The sequence below is a fragment of the Schistocerca americana genome, chromosome X (genome assembly GCF_021461395.2).
Source record: "Schistocerca americana isolate TAMUIC-IGC-003095 chromosome X, iqSchAmer2.1, whole genome shotgun sequence".
NCBI lineage: Eukaryota > Metazoa > Arthropoda > Insecta > Orthoptera > Acrididae > Schistocerca > Schistocerca americana.
In genome coordinates, this window is record NC_060130.1 from 956,638,099 (window position 1) to 956,656,396 (window position 18,298).

Genomic DNA, 18,298 nt, shown 5'->3' on the forward strand with positions numbered 1-18,298 from the left:
ATCATGAACAAGTTGTCTAATTTGAGGGCCAACAAACACTGTGCTTTCACTTTGGCTTCACACAATGCAGGGAATTTCTGACATATGCATATAAAACCAGGTCCACCTTTGTCGATTGCAACAACAAATGACTTCATAAGTCCAAGTTTTATGTGAAGTGGTGGTGACAAATTCACCAATGGAACGTTTTCTACATTCTTCCAACCATGTTCTATTTGTGTATGGGCAGGCCATATCTGTCTGTTACAATGACTCTTCCAATCACAGCTATCTCATTCACAAAGAAAACAGCAATGCTTTGTATACCCAGACTGTAATCCTGCAAGTATCCCAATTACTTTGAAGTCTATGTGGATTTGCCACTTGTGGCTGTTACATTGAATTTTATTCAACAAAACTTCCATATTGCTGGGAACAGGAGGATGTATGTTGCTGTTGTGAAGGAACATCACTTTGATGCTAGTTTTGGAGCCATCAACAAATGGTCACCATTCTGCTCATACATGTTTCATTCCCATAGCATTAAACAGACCATTCACATCATTGCAGTAACAGAGTGAATCTTCCATGTTAAAGGGCAATGTAAAGGCAGCCTGATGATGCCACAAGAAGCAAACCTTAGCATCCTCATCTAGCAAATTGCACTGTTTCAGACGCAAACCCAAAAGTTCAGCTATTTGCCTAAGAAAGATTCAGGTTCCTAATGAGTTATTCAGATCATTTTGTGTCAGAAAATGTGGCATCATTTCTTCATAATTGAAATCAGAGCTTGCATTCTCCACATCTGTACTAGATTCGGCCTTGGTTTCAACTTCCAATGACCACACGTCTAGAAGAACAGGGTCAGCTAAGGAAGAACCATGTGGTACGGGTTGAATAGCTAATATATAATACTAAAAGTGTCCTGATACAAGTATCATCATGTAACAGTCTGTACACATAGGTACATAGCAAGTACTGGTGACAGCCTGTGGTTGTCCAGTACTTATATGAATGTAACTATAGTCAGTAGAGGGCTCTAGTGCTGAGGTACATAAATGATCAGCATCATGAACTCATTACCTAAATTTTTGCATACTCACAACTAAAACAATTTCATATGGGAAAATGTGTGCATGAGAATAAAACTTAAAACAAAATACAATGTGCAGAAATAACATCCATACTTAAAATCTGAATAAAATTTTTTAAATGTAACAACGAATCTATTAATTGTTTTTAGCATAACAATGTAAATAACACAATGATGCATAAAAGTCAGAATGAAAGATGTAAAAAGTAATATAGGATTGGTTAATAAAAAAAACCTTTCAGCATGACAAAGCAAATTAAGCATGATCTCCTGTAAAAATATAGTTAAAGAAATGAATATTTAATTAAAAGCCTTGACAGTCAATAGTACATTCAGAGCAGCCTCCAGCTGGATCCATCTTGTAGTCTCGCTGTAGGTAACGAGTTTGTTTGTGTGGCCATGCTCCACAGCAAATACAGAAATATTTGTTTTTTTAGACAAAAGCAGCTTTTCTTGTTGCACTGTATTTTATTTTCCCAGACACATTTCGCCTTTTTTTTCACTTTAAGCCATCATCAGTGGGATCTATAATGATGCACATTTGTTTTGATATGTATTATTTGTAGATTATAAAACAGTTCACTTCTTGCTTTTTATGCAAATAAGTGATTACTTACAGTTCTTCCTGTTTTCAGTCGGCAGCAGTGTTATCTCTCATATGGTCACATGGAGGTTGCACTACTGCTCTATTTACAAAACATAAGCATGTTTTTGTGTTTTGAACATTTTTCTTCCCACTTTTCATTTTGTTTGTCTTTCTTGTTGTGACACACTACTAGTCTTCTGTCACTAATATAGACATAACACCAATATACGCATAATTACTTTTAGTTCATTGTGTATCTCATCCTGTTTGGTTTGTTTACCTACACATACATGTCGCCAACCTAACGAAGTATATGCTGAAAACTAATGTCTATTTATTTCTGTTATGTTTCTATCTTGCGCGCACGCGCCTTTGTGTGTGTGTGTGTGTGTGTGTGTGTGTGTGCATGAATTTTTATTTTCCATTTGAGTTTTGGTTTAAATCTTTAGTGGAGAGATTCACGGACAAGTGTGTGGAAAGGGGGTTAGGTGGTATTATTATTATTATTATTATTATTATGATAACAGTACTCTATTGTTGTGTTATTCTATTATTTTATCTATTTGTGTAAACAATGAGTTGTTTGGTATATATACTTGATCATTCAACATCGTTTTCTTTTGTGCTTTGGTTTTCTGTATGTGGTAATTTTCTTGCAGGGTGCAGAGGTGTTTTTTTTGTTGATCCTAATTATTTTCATGTCTTCTTCTCTAGTAGTTGATTTAGATTATGTTCTCCTATGTGTTCTGCAAATGTGGAGTGATTTGTCCCACATTTCCAATGTAGTAGTTATGGTACTGAGTGATTGTGATTGTGTTTGGTTCTGTTGTAATGTTGTTAATGGTTTTGTACTTTCTGCTTTTAATTTTCTTTTAATTTTGTTGTTCAGGTTTGTGACTATGTTACTATCATACCCCAGTCTAAATGACTTTTTAGTGGAATGCAGTAAGATGAAGAAGGCCGTAAGGTAAGGAGTGTAAAAGATACTATAGCTTCTCACCAAAAGGTTCAGTCTGAAGGGAATAACAATTCTGATATTAAAATTTTCCACCTGAACATTCAAGGAATAAAACATAAAGAATTTTTTGTGAATACTTTTGGCATAGATAATAAATTTCATACTTTTTGATTTAGTGAATACTTGGGTACTGATGGTGAACTTACAGTTGTGATACTTGACAACTATAATATAGCAAATATGAGGTTCATTCAAATGAAAACTGGTCTGCGTATCTACCTTTGCCTTACACACAAGGTGGCGCCACATAACTGCGAGTATGGTGGCACCATCTATTGGTAGAGAGACTGTTGTGGGCACACTGTTTGATGTTGCATAGTGTCAGTGTGGCTTCGCACTGAAGAGAGGGTGGTCACACAAGTTAGCGTCCACTACTGAACATGCAGGCAAGTAAGCAGGAACAATGAGGAGTGATTCGATTTTTGGTGGCAGAGGGAGTTGGAGGCCATGAAATGTATCGACAGATGAAGGATGTGAATGGTGAGTACAGTCCAAGTCATTCAAGCGTTGTGGAATGATGCAAATGATTCCTTGAGGGGCACAAGTCACTGTAAGACAATGCTCGTCCGGGACAGGCTCATTGTTTCATCACACAGGAAATTGTTGCGGAAGAGAATGCTTTAGTCTTGGACAACCGCAGAATCACTGTGGACGAGATCCATCAGTTAGTGGATATCAGTGTGGGCCTCCACCCCCATCCACGCCTGGATCTGACAGCAGCCTACTAGATTCTTTAAGGATGGAATAGACTGGCTAGTGTCGCAATGGGATAAACGGGTCAACAGTTTTGGTGACTATTTTTGAGTATGTGTACTGCGTATAATTACATTTTTGAGTTAGTAAAATTATTACCGTTACTTTACACTACTGACTGGGTTTCATTTGAATGCCCCTTATAGTTACTGCAGTAAAGTGCATAGAAGAAGTTCTGTAGCAATCTATATTAACCAGTCACTCAGTTGCTCCTTTAATAGGTTGGATCTAGAGTATTTGCCTGATGAACAAAGTTTTGAAGCTGCTGATATAGTCACTAATAGTTTTAAATTAATAATATTAACCTTGTACAGATCACCTAAGGTCACCAGTGTATTTCTAGAAAAACTGGACATGCTGTTACATATATTTGGAGAGTCAAAATGGTTGCATTATAACATTGTAATAGGTGGAGATCTGAATTCAGATTTTGATGTAATGACACGCAAATGTAGTGCCATTGAGCTGAAAAATCTTCTAAGACAGTGCAGTTTACACTTTATCAATAATATATCCACAAGAGATGAAGCATATCTTGACAACATTTTTGTCAATTTTGAAGCTACAGAAGAATCTACATCTACATCTACATTTATACTCCGCAAGCCACCCAACGGTGTGTGGCGGAGGGCACTTTACGTGCCACTGTCATTACCTCCCTTTCCTGTTCCAGTCGCGTATGGTTCGCGGGAAGAACGACTGTCTGAAAGCCTCCGTGCGCTCTAATCTCTCTAATTTTACATTCGTGATCTCCTCGGGAGGTATAAGTAGGGGGAAGCAATATATTCGATACCTCATCCGGAAACGCACCCTCTCGAAACCTGGCGAGCAAGCTACACCGCGATGCAGAGCGCCTCTCTTGCAGAGTCTGCCACTTGAGTTTATTAAACATCTCCGTAACGCTATCACGGTTACCAAATAACCCTGTGACGAAATGCGCCACTCTTCTTTGGATCTTCTCTATCTCCTCTGTCAACCCGACCTGGTACGGATCCCACACTGATGAGCAATACTCAAGTATAGGTCGAACGAGTGTTTTGTAAGCCACCTCCTTTGTTGATGGACTACATTTTCTAAGCACTCTCCCAATGAATCTCAACCTGGTACCCACCTTACCAACAATTAATTTTATATGATCATTCCACTTCAAATCGTTCCGCACGCATACTCCCAGATATTTTACAGAAGTAACTGCTACCAGTGTTTGTTCCGCTATCATATAATCATACAATAAAGGATCCTTCTTTCTATGTATTTGCAATACATTACATTTGTCTATGTTAAGGGTCAGTTGCCACTCCCTGCACCAAGTGCCTATCCGCTGCAGATCTTCCTGCATTTCGCTACAATTTTCTAATGCTGCAACTTCTCTGTATACTACAGCATCATCCGCGAAAAGCCGCATGGAACTTCTGACACTACCTACTAGGTCATTTATATATATTGTGAAAAGCAATGGTCCCATAACACTCCCCTGTGGCACGCCAGAGGTTACTTTAACGTCTGTAGACGTCTCTCCATTGATAACAACATGCTGTGTTCTGTTTGCTAAAAACTCTTCAATCCAGCCACACAGCTGGTCTGATATTCCGTAGGCTCTTACTTTGTTTATCAGGCGACAGTGCAGAACTGTATCGAACGCCTTCCGGAAGTCAAGAAAAATAGCATCTACCTGGGAGCCTGTATCTAATATTTTCTGGGTCTCATGAACAAATAAAGCGAGTTGGGTCTCACATGATCGCTGTTTCCGGAATCCATGTTGATTCCTACATAGTAGATTCTGGGTTTCCAAAAACGACATGATACTCGAGCAAAAAACATGTTCTAAAATTCTACAACAGATCAACGTCAGAGATATAGGGCTATAGTTTTGCGCATCTGCTCGATGACCCTTCTTGAAGACTGGGACTATCTGTGCTCTTTTCTAATCATTTGGAACCCTCCGTTCCTCTAGAGACTTGCGGTACACGGCTGTTAGAAGGGGGGCAAGTTCTTTCGCGTACTCTGTGTAGAATCGAATTGGTATCCCGTCAGGTCCAGTGGACTTTCCTCTATTGAGTGATTCCAGTTGCTTTTCTATTCCTTGGACACTTATTTTGATGTCAGCCATTTTTTCGTTTGTACGAGGATTTAGAGAAGGAACTGCAGTGCGGTCTTCCTCTGTGAAACAGCTTTGGAAAAAGGTGTTTAGTATTTCAGCTTTACGCGTGTCATCCTCTGTTTCAATGCCATCATCATCCCGTAGTGTCTGGATATGCTGTTTCGAGCCACTTACTGATTTAACGTAAGACCAGAACTTCCTAGGATTTTCTGTCAAGTCGGTACATAGAATTTTACTTTCGAATTCACTGAACGCTTCACGCATAGCCCTCCTTACGCTAACTTTGACATCGTTTAGCTTCTGTTTGTCTGAGAGGTTTTGGCTGCGTTTAAACTTGGAGTGGAGCTCTCTTTGCTTTCGCAGTAGTTTCCTAACTTTGTTGTTGTACCACGGTGGGTTTTTCCCGTCCCTCACAGTTTTACTCGGCATGTACCTGTCTAAAACGCATTTTACGATTGCCTTGAACTTTTTCCATAAACACTCAACATTGTCAGTGTTGGAACAGAAATTTTCGTTTTGATCTGTTAGGTAGTCTGAAATCTGCCTTCTATTACTCTTGCTAAACAGATAAACCTTCCTCCCCTTTTTTATATTCCTATTAACTTCCATATTCAGGGATGCTGCAACGGCCTTATGATCACTGATTCCCTGTTCTGTACATACAGAGTCGAAAAGTTCAGGTCTGTTTGTTATCAGTAGGTCCAAGATGTTATCTCCACGAGTCGGTTCTCTGTTTAATTGCTCGAGGTAATTTTCGGATAGTGCACTCAGTATAATGTCACTTGATGCTCTATCCCTACCACCCGTCCTAAACATCTGAGTGTCCCAGTCTATATCTGGTAAATTGAAATCTCCACCTAAGACTATAACATGCTGAGAAAATTTGTGTGAAATGTATTCCAAATTTTCTCTCAGTTGTTCTGCCACTAATGCTGCTGAGTCGGGAGGTCGGTAAAAGGAGCCAATTATTAACCTAGTTCGGTTGTTGAGTGTAACCTCCACCCATAATAATTCACAGGAACTATCCACTTCTACTTCACTACAGGATAAACTACTACTAACAGCGACGAACACTCCACCACCGGTTGCATGCAATCTATCCTTTCTAAACGCCGTCTGTACCTTTGTAAAAATTTCAGCAGAATTTATCTCTGGCTTAAGCCAGCTTTCTGTACCTATGATGTGATGTGACAGTATTTCCATTCTCAGATCATGATTCTGTATCCTTAAATTGTAAAGTTAGGTTCTCTGCTGACAAGAGTAATATTGCAAGGCCTGTCCCAAAAGTCGTAATCATGAGACATGTCACAAATGATAAAGCTATCTGGTTTCATATGTCCCTTGCAGACAGAGACTGGTTTGGCCGGTGTTATGGTGACACACATTATACGTTGTGTAATGATTTGTCAGCAAAGCTAACATTTGAAAGGCTCTTTGACACAATTTAATGATAGCATTCCCATAAAGAAGTGCAAAATAATTGACAAACGCTTCAAAAGCAAGGCCACACATAAACAAAATCCATGGTATAGTGAGGAATTAACAAATCTGAAAAATCAAGTTATGCTGTTGCACAATGTACTTAAAAGTCTGAAGGCTGACCATGCCAGATCAGACTATCTTAAATATAGGAATGATTACAAAAAAGCCATTGTGGAAACAAAAAAGCACACAACTGCAGAAATATTGAGTATTTCACTAACAAGTGCAAAGCCACATGGAATCTAATAAATATTATTGCTAAAAATGAAAGAAACAAGAAAATTAATATATGTCCCCAAAAATTCAATGATTATTTTATTAAATCGGTTGAGGAAGTAGGAAATTCTGTTATCAAACCTGATATTAGTTCATCAGAGAACCTTTCAAAAAATGTTTGTAAACCACCAGCTAATACACGCATGTCTACCTTCTCCGAGGTCCTCCTATTCTCGTCCTAAGAATAGCAAAACAGCTGTAACCATCAGACAGTGTAGATATACATGGCATATCTTCTAACATACTAAATAAAATAATAGATAGTACTGTGTATCCCTTAACATATTGTATAAACAAATGCATACCTGAGGGATATTTTCCTAATGAGCTAGAAGCCAATTTCTATAGTCCTGGCTTTTTCTAAAGTACTGTAATGTGTAATTTACCAACAATTATATGTTTACTTTGAAAATCTAGGAATAATTAGTGAATCACAGTATGGTTATAGGAAACATTTGTCAACGGTTGATGCTATAGACTTTGTAGTCAAATGTATACATCAAGAGTTTGAGGATAATCTAAGTAAGGCTTTTGACTGTGTAGAGCACACACCACTTCTGTAAAAAATAGAATTATATGGCACTGAAGGTAACAGCCTTAAATTATTATACTGAAGCACCAAAGAAACTAGTATAGGCATGTGTATTCAAATACAGAGATATGTAAACTGACAGAATATAGTGCTGCGGTCAGCAAAACCTATATGAGACAACAAGTGTCTGGTGCAGTTGTTAGATCGGTTACTACTGCTACAATGGCAGGTTATCAAGATTTAAGTGAATTTGAACATGGTGTTATGGTCAGTGCATGTGCGATGGGACATAGCATCTCCGAAGTAGCGATGAAGTGGGGATTTTCCTGTACGACCATTTCGCAAGTGTATCACGGGTATTACGAATCCAGTAGAATCAAACCTCTGACATTGCTGTGGCTGGAAAAAGATCCTGCAAGAACAAGACCAATGACAACTGAAGAGAATCATTCAACATGACAGAAGCGCAACCCTTCCACAAATTGCTGCAGATTTCAATGCTGGGTCATCAGCAAGTGTCAGTGTGTGAACCATTCAACGAAACATCATCAAGATGGGCTTTTGGAGCTGAAGGCCCACTCGTATGCCCTTGATGACTGCATGACACAAAACTTTACACCTTGCCTGGGTCCATCAACACTGACATTAGACTGGTGATAACTGGAAACATGTTGCCTGGTCAGACGAGTCTCATTTCAAATTGTATCAATCAGATGGATGTGTACAGGTATGGAGACAACCTCGTGAATCTACGGACCCTGCAAGTCAGCAGGGGACTTTTCAAGCTGGTGGAGGCTCTATAATGGTGTGGGGCATGTGCCATTGGAGTGACATGTGACTCCTGATATGTCTAGATACAGCTCTGACAGGTAACATGTATGTAAACATCCCAAATCATCACCTGCATCCATTCATATCAATTGTGCATTCTGATGGACTTGGGAAATGCCAGCAGGACAATGTGACACCTCACATCCAGAATTGCTACAGTGTGGCTCCAGGAACATTCTTCTGAGTTTAAACGCTTCTGTTGGTCACCAAACTCCCCAGAAACATACATTATTCAGTATGTCTGGGATGCCTTGCAACATGCTGTTCAGAAGAGATCTCCATCCCCTCATACTCTTACAGATTTATGGACAGCCCTGCAGGATTCATGCTGTCATTACCCTCCAGCAGTACTTCAGACATTGGTTGAGTACATGCCATATCGTGTTGTGGCACTTCTGTGTGCTTCTGGGGGTCCTAAATGTTATTAGGCAGGTGTACCAGTTTCTTTGGCTATTCAGTGTAAAATTGCATCTACAGAACCATAGACAAATTGTCTGTGTTGGCAAGGAAATGTCAAAAATAGAACAATGATCTGTATTGGGCCTTTTCTTGTTCCTGATAATGATCAATGGTCTACGATCATTTATAAAGTCTAGTACAGTTCTATATGCAGATGATACAATCTTTCTTCATTGTAGTAATGACCTCAGTAGCCTTCAAAGTTGTGTTGCAAAGACAATGCACCAAGCTTCCAACTGGTTTAAAGCAAATGACTTTTTATTGAATGACAATAAAACACAGCACATGGTTTTTAGTCTGAAAGGCAAGTTTCTGTCAGATGATCCTAATTATGTTACATGTTTGGTGGCATATTTAGATGATAAGTTATCTTGGAGTCAACATGTACAATATATTAGTGGTAAGCTTTCAAGAGTAATTTGTATGTTAAGGTGTCTTATGGATTGTGTACCCAAAAAGTATCTTAGGACATTCCATTTTTCTTTCTTCCAAAGCATACTGACATATGGTATTATTTTATGGGGAAACTCTAGTTATGAGCATGACATCTTAATACTGAAAAAAAAAATAAAAAAAGAAAAAAAAAGCTATTGGGGGTGATTACTGGTTCTTCATATAAGCCACACTGTAAACCATTGTTTTGTGAACAAAAGATAATGACTGTAATAAATTTTTACACATACTATGTTTTAGTTTGCACAAAAAAGTTGTGCTTGTGTAGCTCAGTTGATACAGCATGTGACTTTTAATAAAACAACTACTGTTTCTTTAAATATATTTTACCAGAAGTCATCTTTTATTTGCTTTGTCATGTTGAAAAGTTTTCTGTTTTTTCTGTTAATATATCCTATATTAATTTTTGCATCTTTTATTATGACTTTCACACAACATTGTGTTATTTACATCATTATGCTAAGAGGTTTCTGATAACACACTATACAACCTTTTGCACATTTTATCTGGACTTTAAGTATGGATTTTATTTCTACACATTGAATTCCCCTTTGCGTTTTCTTGTCAGGCACAAATCTTGATATCTGAAATCGTTTCAGTTAATGACTTTTAAGCTATTGGATTTATGATGCTGATCACATAATTATAGGTTTGTAGTACACATCAGCAGGCTGAGACAAGTAAGGCCAAGACAGTTCATTGCAGTCATTAATCTGCGGATTTTGTTTACCCACATGACCTGGTGCTGGCAGATGTATTACTTGACTCTAGCCTGGTGTTCTCACTGGAAGTATACTTAATTATATTGATTGATTCATGAATATGTCTAGTGGGACTACAAGATCACACATTCATTGTGAGCTTTTCACTGTACATGTCTTTGGAACATATGCAAAACAAGTAAAAAAATAAAATGTAAAGTATACACCAGAACAATGTAACTCATTTGGTGAAGATACACCTGAAGATCACACCAATGGGTCTTGAATAACTGTAACTGGTATCCAGAATGTTGGGAAGTTGGGAAGGTACGAGATGAGGTACTGGAGGAAGTAAAGCTGCTGTGAGGACAGGTTCTGAGTTGTGCTTGGGTAGCTCAGCTGATAGAGTACGTGCCAGCAATAGGCAAATATCCCAAGTTCAAGTCTCGGCCCAGCACACGGTTCTAATCTGCCAGGAAGTTTGTAATTGATATGTTTATCAGGCAGACTTCAGAATTATATGGTAATTAAGAAGACTGCCAACGTACACCCTCTGCTGTTGACATGTGGGCATGTATTTTGTAACACTGTGTTGAAGCCTCTTCTAGTACAAGTGGAAATCCATGCAGATGATCTACAAGTTGTAGCTGCAGACTCCAGAGCTACAATGGAGGCCAGATTATGTGGTGTCTTCTGCACATCCCGTCGCAAGGTGTACAGAACATAAAATTCAACCTGGGGGTAGGGTAGGGGGGGGGGGGGGGAGGGGGAGGAGAAAGAGATGAAGCTACATTGACAGATTATTAGGTATACACCTAGGCAAAAACGTGCATTTGCCACAGCACACATAAAAGTGACACACAAAGCAATACACATGCATGTTACTCAGAATATAAATTGGGCTGAATGCTATAGAGGCCTGTCATGGTGATACCTTTATCTTCATCACTGGCTTTACAACTTTCTTATGAATAGTACAGGGTGACCTTTTGGTGAATATGATACGGGGTGCTCATCAGGGTGACTGGAGTTCCCGAGTGTGACTCCAGTAGAGGCTCTTCTGGGATTTTGAAGAATCACACGGTAGCTATCTCAGATATCTTGAAGTATCACACTGGTTGTGAACATCTAATTTAGAAAATATAAGAACATTCACACCAAACAGAATAAGGAAAGAAGGAGTGAAAAATTGTGGTAAATGGAATACAAACTTCAGGACTCAAACTTCCTCAAAGTTAGAGAGTACCTTAGCAAAAAGTTTATTAGCCACTGCCACACCATTGTTCATTTTGCAGCAGAGTACAGGTCTTATAAACACCCACATCATATAAACACAAGATAAAGTGATATGTATGAGTGCAGGGGTAGGGCAACCACAAAGAAAACTGTGTTCAGCTACCATAGGTAGGTGATCATGGCACAGAATATTTCTCTTACCTGTAATTTGCACCACACTGTCATAGACATGGAGCTCTATAAAGTTAGAGTATTCTATTTATAGTTTTGAGTAACTATGACAGAAAGCATAACTTAATGAGATGCTTAGTGTTGTGTTAAGTGCTGCACAGTAAGTGATGATCTTGAGTGAGTTAAACATAAAAATACTGGCGTAAGTGTAAGAACTAAATGTGATGAAACCTGTACAATGTTCACCTACAACTTCTTCACTGCTGAAGAACTGATGAATTACTTTGTCCCAATGTCATCCTCCTGTAGCGTCATTGGCACCATATCCATCACCACAATATGGGACCCCAGTCAGGGCTGCCTAAAGAGCTCCTGGATGTATCATAGATAGCTATCATAGAGCATCAACAGGGCAGATAACTTTATCTGATTATATCTGATAAGCTATTACACATGTCCAATCATATTAATGTGACTACTGCTTATGTTCAACATCAACTTGCAAAAACCACTCACAGATGGGATGGCCAATGGCAGGGATGCAGATGTGGAAAACAGTGCAGTAGTGGTCATAATGTGGAAACAAAGTGATTTCTAAAAGGGCATGATCATTGGCTTTTGGACCAAGGGTGTACATATTTCTGAAACAGCTCAGTTTGTAAACTGTTCACCTGCCGCTGTGGTTAAAGTATACTGTGCATTGCAAAATGGCACTATCCAAACCAGCACTGTGGTGCACCATAGGTCACAGATGACAGGAGCGAATAGTGGCTGCAGAGACAATGGGCAAATAGAAGTGCAACTGTTGAGCAAGTGACGACGCAGATGAATCGAGGAGCTACCAGCATTGTCTCCTCAATGACTATTCAGTGAATATTGCTGCGTACCGCCCTCCACATAAGGTGTCTGGTTCATGCACTCATGCTGACTGCTGTTCGTCAGTAATGAAGGTTGGAATTTGCATGCCAATAACGCAACTGGACATCCACTGAGCGGCAACAGGTAGCCTTTTCAGATGAAACACATTTTATGCTCCACCAAACAGATGGATGTTGACATGTACAGCATGAAATGTTTGGAAGCAGACACTCTGCAACAATCGAGGGTACGTTATGGTCTGGGGAATGTTTTCATGGAATTCCCTGGGTGATCTTGTCATTCTGGGAGACACAATGGATCAACATGAGTTTGCATATATCTTTAGGGACTATGTATACCTCTACATGTTGTTTGTTTTTCCTCAGCACAATGGCATCTACCAGCAGGACAATGCAATGTGTTGCACAGCCTCTAGTGAATATGTGTGGGACAAAGAGCACCTGGATGAGTTTAACGTACTCCCCTGGCCACCGAACTCAATCGAGAATCTGTGGGACCCCATCAACTGGGCTGTTCGTGCCACGAATCCTCGACCAAGGAACCTAGCACAGCTGTCCATGGCACTGGAGTTGACATGGCTCCATATCCCTGTTGGTACCTTTCAGAATGTCACTGATTCTGTTCCTGCATGTCTCGCAGTGGCTCGGACTGCAAAAGGTGGTTGTCCAGGCTTTTGACAGGTGGCCATATTAATGTGACTGGACAGTGTAAATATTGACTTTTAGCCCAGAAGTTCGGTAATGCTATAATGAAAAATATATTACACATTCATTGGAAAATCTGGGATTAAATAACAGCAATATGAAATAGGATAGATTGCTACTCACTACATAGAGGAGGCAAGTGTCAGACAGGCACATTGAAAGTAGACTGTTAGATAGATATTAACAGCTATTGGTAGGGGGAAGGGGGGGTGGGAGTTGGATGGAGGGAGGGAGGCAGGGGGGAGGGAGGGAGAGGAGAGAAGCAGAGAAGGGGGAGGACTATGTAGTTGCACTGAGGGAGGTGGGGTACAGAAGGCATGCATGAGGCTGGAATGCGTGCTAGGATGGGAATAGAGACTGGTGTCCTTGACCTTACTGCCACTGAATCCTACCTTTCACTGTGCCCAACTGACTCCAAACCTACAATCTATTTTCAGATCACCACAATCAATGATATCCTCACCCAAAATTACTTCTCCTTTTATGGCATCACCTATAAATAAATCTGTGGTACAGCCATGGACACCTGCATGGCATCACCTTATGCCTCCATCCATATGTAACCTGCAAACCACCGACAATATATCCATTTTGACAACTGCCACCCATTCCACACCAAGAAATCCCTTCCATAAGTGTAGTCACATGCAGTCATTGCATCAGCAGTGATGAGTAGTCCCTTTCCAAATATACTGAGGGTCTTGCTGAGGCCTTCACAGTCCAAAATTACCCTCCTCATCTTGTCCAGCAGCAGATCTCTAATGCCTTGTTTCCCCCGTCACCAGTCATGTACCATACTCTACATATCCACTGACTGTCTGGAAAGCATCACCCCACTCATGACTTGTTACCACCCAGCAACTGAATCATGTTCTCCAACAGAGTTTTGACTACCTCTCACCACACTCTAAAATGAGAAATATCCTCCCCACCTCTCTCAACCCCTTGCTCCCATGGTTCATATCTCTGCAATAGACCTATATGCAAAACCTACCCCATACATATTCCTGGTACCATCTGCTCCACTCTTTTCACAGGTGTGTCTTTCCCTATCAAAGGCAGGCCACCTGTGAAAACAGCCATGTGGTCTACCAACTTACCTGAAACCACTGTACGCCATTCGATGTGACTATGATCGCTGACAAGATGTCCGTCTACATGACTGGTCACTGCCAAACTGTGGCCAAATGATAGCTGAACCATCTAGTTGCTGAGCATCTCATCCAACATGTTGTGTTTGACTTCAATGACTGCTTCAAAGACGATGCCATCTCGATTCTTCCCACCACCAGCAGCTTTCTTGAATTGCACAGGTGGTAACCCTCCCTCCAACATGTTACTTCATTCCGTAATGTGCCTGGTCTCTATCTGTAATATCCTTTCCTCTAGCTACTTCTATCCCCTTCCCTGCTCCCATTCCAGCCCTATACCTACCTTCTGCACCCCCCCCCCTTTCCACCTCCACCTCCAGCACATCTGCATAGTCATTTTCCCATATCTGCTTCTCTCCTCTGCCCCTGCCCCTACAATATCTAACAGTCTACCTTTCTAGGTGCCTGACTGCCTCTTCTATGTGGTGAGTAGCAGCCTGTCCTATTTTATATTAAAATTACACATTTAAATGCTTCTGATATAATAAACATATATTACAGTATAAATTGTAGTACAAGAAGCTATAGTAAGCACTTTAGTAGAGTAATTACATAATTCATTTTACCCCACACCCATTAGCAAATTCAACCAACACTATAGTGGTATGATATCACAGAAGTGGCAACCACATTAACATATATTCTGGTCCTGTGCACATTCTGATCAACAATCTCTCTCAGATGTTTGTGATGGTGAGACAAAATGACATCTTGTTAAACATTATCATGATCTTCACTTCATTCAATTTTGGTATCAGTCAATTTTCAACATTTTTACACAATTCTTTCAATGACAGAGTTGGCTCTTCAAAGAAAATAATGATCAGTAGAGCTTATCTTCTAAGACTGCATAGACAACATTCATCTTAAATGACACTATGTCTTTGTGGAAAATCAAATAATGGAAAGTCCAGGATAGAATAATAACTATACAAAAAGGACAGGTTGCTACTCACCACAGAGAGGAGGTGTTGAGCTGCAGACAGGCACAATGAAGAAACTGCTAAACATTTAGGTTCTCAGACAAAAAAGCCATTCCTTCAAAATAGAAAACACAAACACACACAATCACAACTCAACACACGTGGCTAATGTCCCTGACTACTGGGGCCCGACCAATGGCCAGAGACAGTAGCTGTGCACGCACACCGAGGTAGATGGGTGTGTGTGTGTGTGTGTGTGTGTGTGTGTATTGTGTGTGTGTGTGTGTGCACATTCTATTTTGGAAGGAGAACTTTTTTATCTGAAAGCTGTAATGTTTAGCACTCTTTTCATTGTGCCTGCCTACAACTCAGTTCCTGCTGTATGTGGTGAGTAGTAATCTATCCTTTCCATATGACATGTAAATTGTAGGTGGAGGGGGGAGAAAGGAAAGGAAAGGGACTACTGATGTCAGCTCCATCAGGAAGTTATGCAGAATCAGTGGTGATGAGTGAAAATGTGTACCGGATCAGGACTCGAACCCAGGATCTCCTGCTTACTAGGCAGTTGCATTACCCACTGCGCCACACAGACATGGTGTTTATTGTAACAGCACCAACTATCTTGGTATGCCACTTGGCTGTCCCACACTCACATCAAGCAGTACCTGCCCATGTCCTCCTAACTTGCTACTTAAGGATTCCCTCAGGATGTCAGATGTAAATGTGCATCCTCACTGAAGAAGGTGGATTCATTGCCCATTGAAGGAAATCGATTATATGAATTCAAGGCATCTGTTCTTTTGGACATGTCCACAAGAACAGACACAATGCAAAATCCACAGCTGTGACACATCACATGTAAATTAAAGATGGGAGGGGGCGGGGGGAGAAAGGAAAGGAAAGAAAAGGAAATATTGATATTAGCTGCATTGGAACATTATGTGGAATCAACAATGATAAGTGATAATGTGTGCTAGACCGGGACTCGAACCTGGGATCACCTGCTTACTAGATAGTTGCATTAACCACTGCACCACCCAGACATAGCATTTATCACAGTTGCATAGACTACCTTGGTACACCTCTCCACTGACCCACACCCCCACCTAGCACCACCTCTCAACAGTCCCTTTCTGTGTCCTCCATGCTTGCTACTTAGAGATTGTGCATCTGCACTGAAGAAGGTGGATTCGTCTTTCCACACTTGCACACAATGTATCACATTATCAGTTGCAAGAAGCCAATATCTTATATTTACTCACACATACTGAGCATGTAGTTAGGGCATAAGTCAAACAGAATACATTTCTTGTGAACTTTGGTGTAGCAAATGAGAGTATCTGGAAAACTGAATCTTTCAGTTGGATTACAAGGCATGACTGAATGGTTTAAAAGATAGTTGATTGCCAAAGAATCATGAAGATTTGCCTATATGTCACCTCTAAACATAGCTGCAATCAGTCAGAAAGATATTTTTTTATTAATTATATTATTTACATACATGAAAAGGTAAAAAAAGAAGCCATCTTTTAAACATCAGTAGATACATCATTGTCTCTCACTGTTTCAGTGTAACAGGATAATAATAAATAACACAAACTGGGTTCATGAATTTTGTTCCACTTCTCCCCACTTTTACAAGATTTCACACAGTACCAAGTCTTGGATGAACATTACAGTCAGTTTGTGAAATTAAAGTCCAAGGAATGTGGCTACAAAGCAACTTAAAATAGAATTGTCATGTGAAAGCTCTTCAAACAAAGCTTTCAAAAGCTTTTTATCCTATTTATGCCTAATTCACAGTGAAGCACATCAGCAGTGATTCACATTATGAACTGATTTCTTGACTGTGGACTAACCTTCTGGGGAAACTCTTCCACCAGGAGAGAGAGAGAGAGAGAGAGAGAGAGAGAGAGATGATAAGGCTATACTTATTCAGCTCCAGTGGGTAGTAGTGTCTCTACACATGTGTATTTTACACAGAATGCATGACATCATTAGCTGCAAGAGGCCAAACTCCACACTTGGTCCACTTCCATTTATTATATTTATCAATGATCTGCCCCAGTGCATTCAGAAAGGTCTACCAGTAATGTTAGCTGATGACACCAATATACTGTATTCATATCACTATGTTAATTAATTCCAAAACACAGTTTCTAATACAAACTCCAACTGGAAAATTCATTAAACAGTAACAAACTGTTACAGAATACACCAGCACATAAATTTTCACTTACATTAAGGTCAGATGATACCAGATTTGAAAACATGCCTATAAACCAAGTGGTAACCACTAAAACACTAAATTCCTCAAAATTAGGATAGATGACACTACAGTGGGGCATACATTAAAAAAAAGTTACTAAAGTACTAACAATTCCCTTCCAATTGAAACAATAAACAATTGCTCGGAAGTATAGATGCGTGTGTATGATAACATAAATTTTCAGTTGGATACTTCATGTGTAAGTGGACTCTGCCCTATGACACAGCAACTATAGGAGCATTTTGAACTGTGGTAACACCATTTTAAGACACTATAGTTACCAGGGCAGGATACTTTCTGATATTGAGTTATCTGAGAGTGTATGCTTGTTACTTTAAAATATAACATGTGAGAAGCATTAACTATCATTGTGCTGCTACATACGAATGTCCACACAGTCACTGCTGTATGTTAGACATAGCAGCCACTTTTAGGTATAACAGTTTAACTGTAGTTTAACTGTAGAGTTTAACTAGTAAAGTAACTTTGTTTTTGTCCTTTAATAAAACTTTTGATAGATTATCACATAGCAAGGTTGGCTGGGAGACCCACAAGGTTAGGACACAGCCTACTCATTTCAATTAGTATCAAGTGGGCCACTGAGCTTAGTATTCCTATCAAATTACATCCAGCAGTGTCACATGCACTCACTCCATAAGACACTGTGGAGAGGTTTGGAATTTAAGCCAGAACATTGACAA

General features: G+C 39.8%; 1 protein-coding gene across 7 annotated transcripts in view; it reads right to left on the reverse strand.

Moving 5' to 3' along the window:
- LOC124555721 (coiled-coil domain-containing protein 177) overlaps window positions 1-18,298 on the reverse strand; it is a 293,273-nt gene that overhangs the window by 64,319 nt on the left and 210,656 nt on the right. The gene's annotated exons all lie outside the window — the stretch shown is intronic.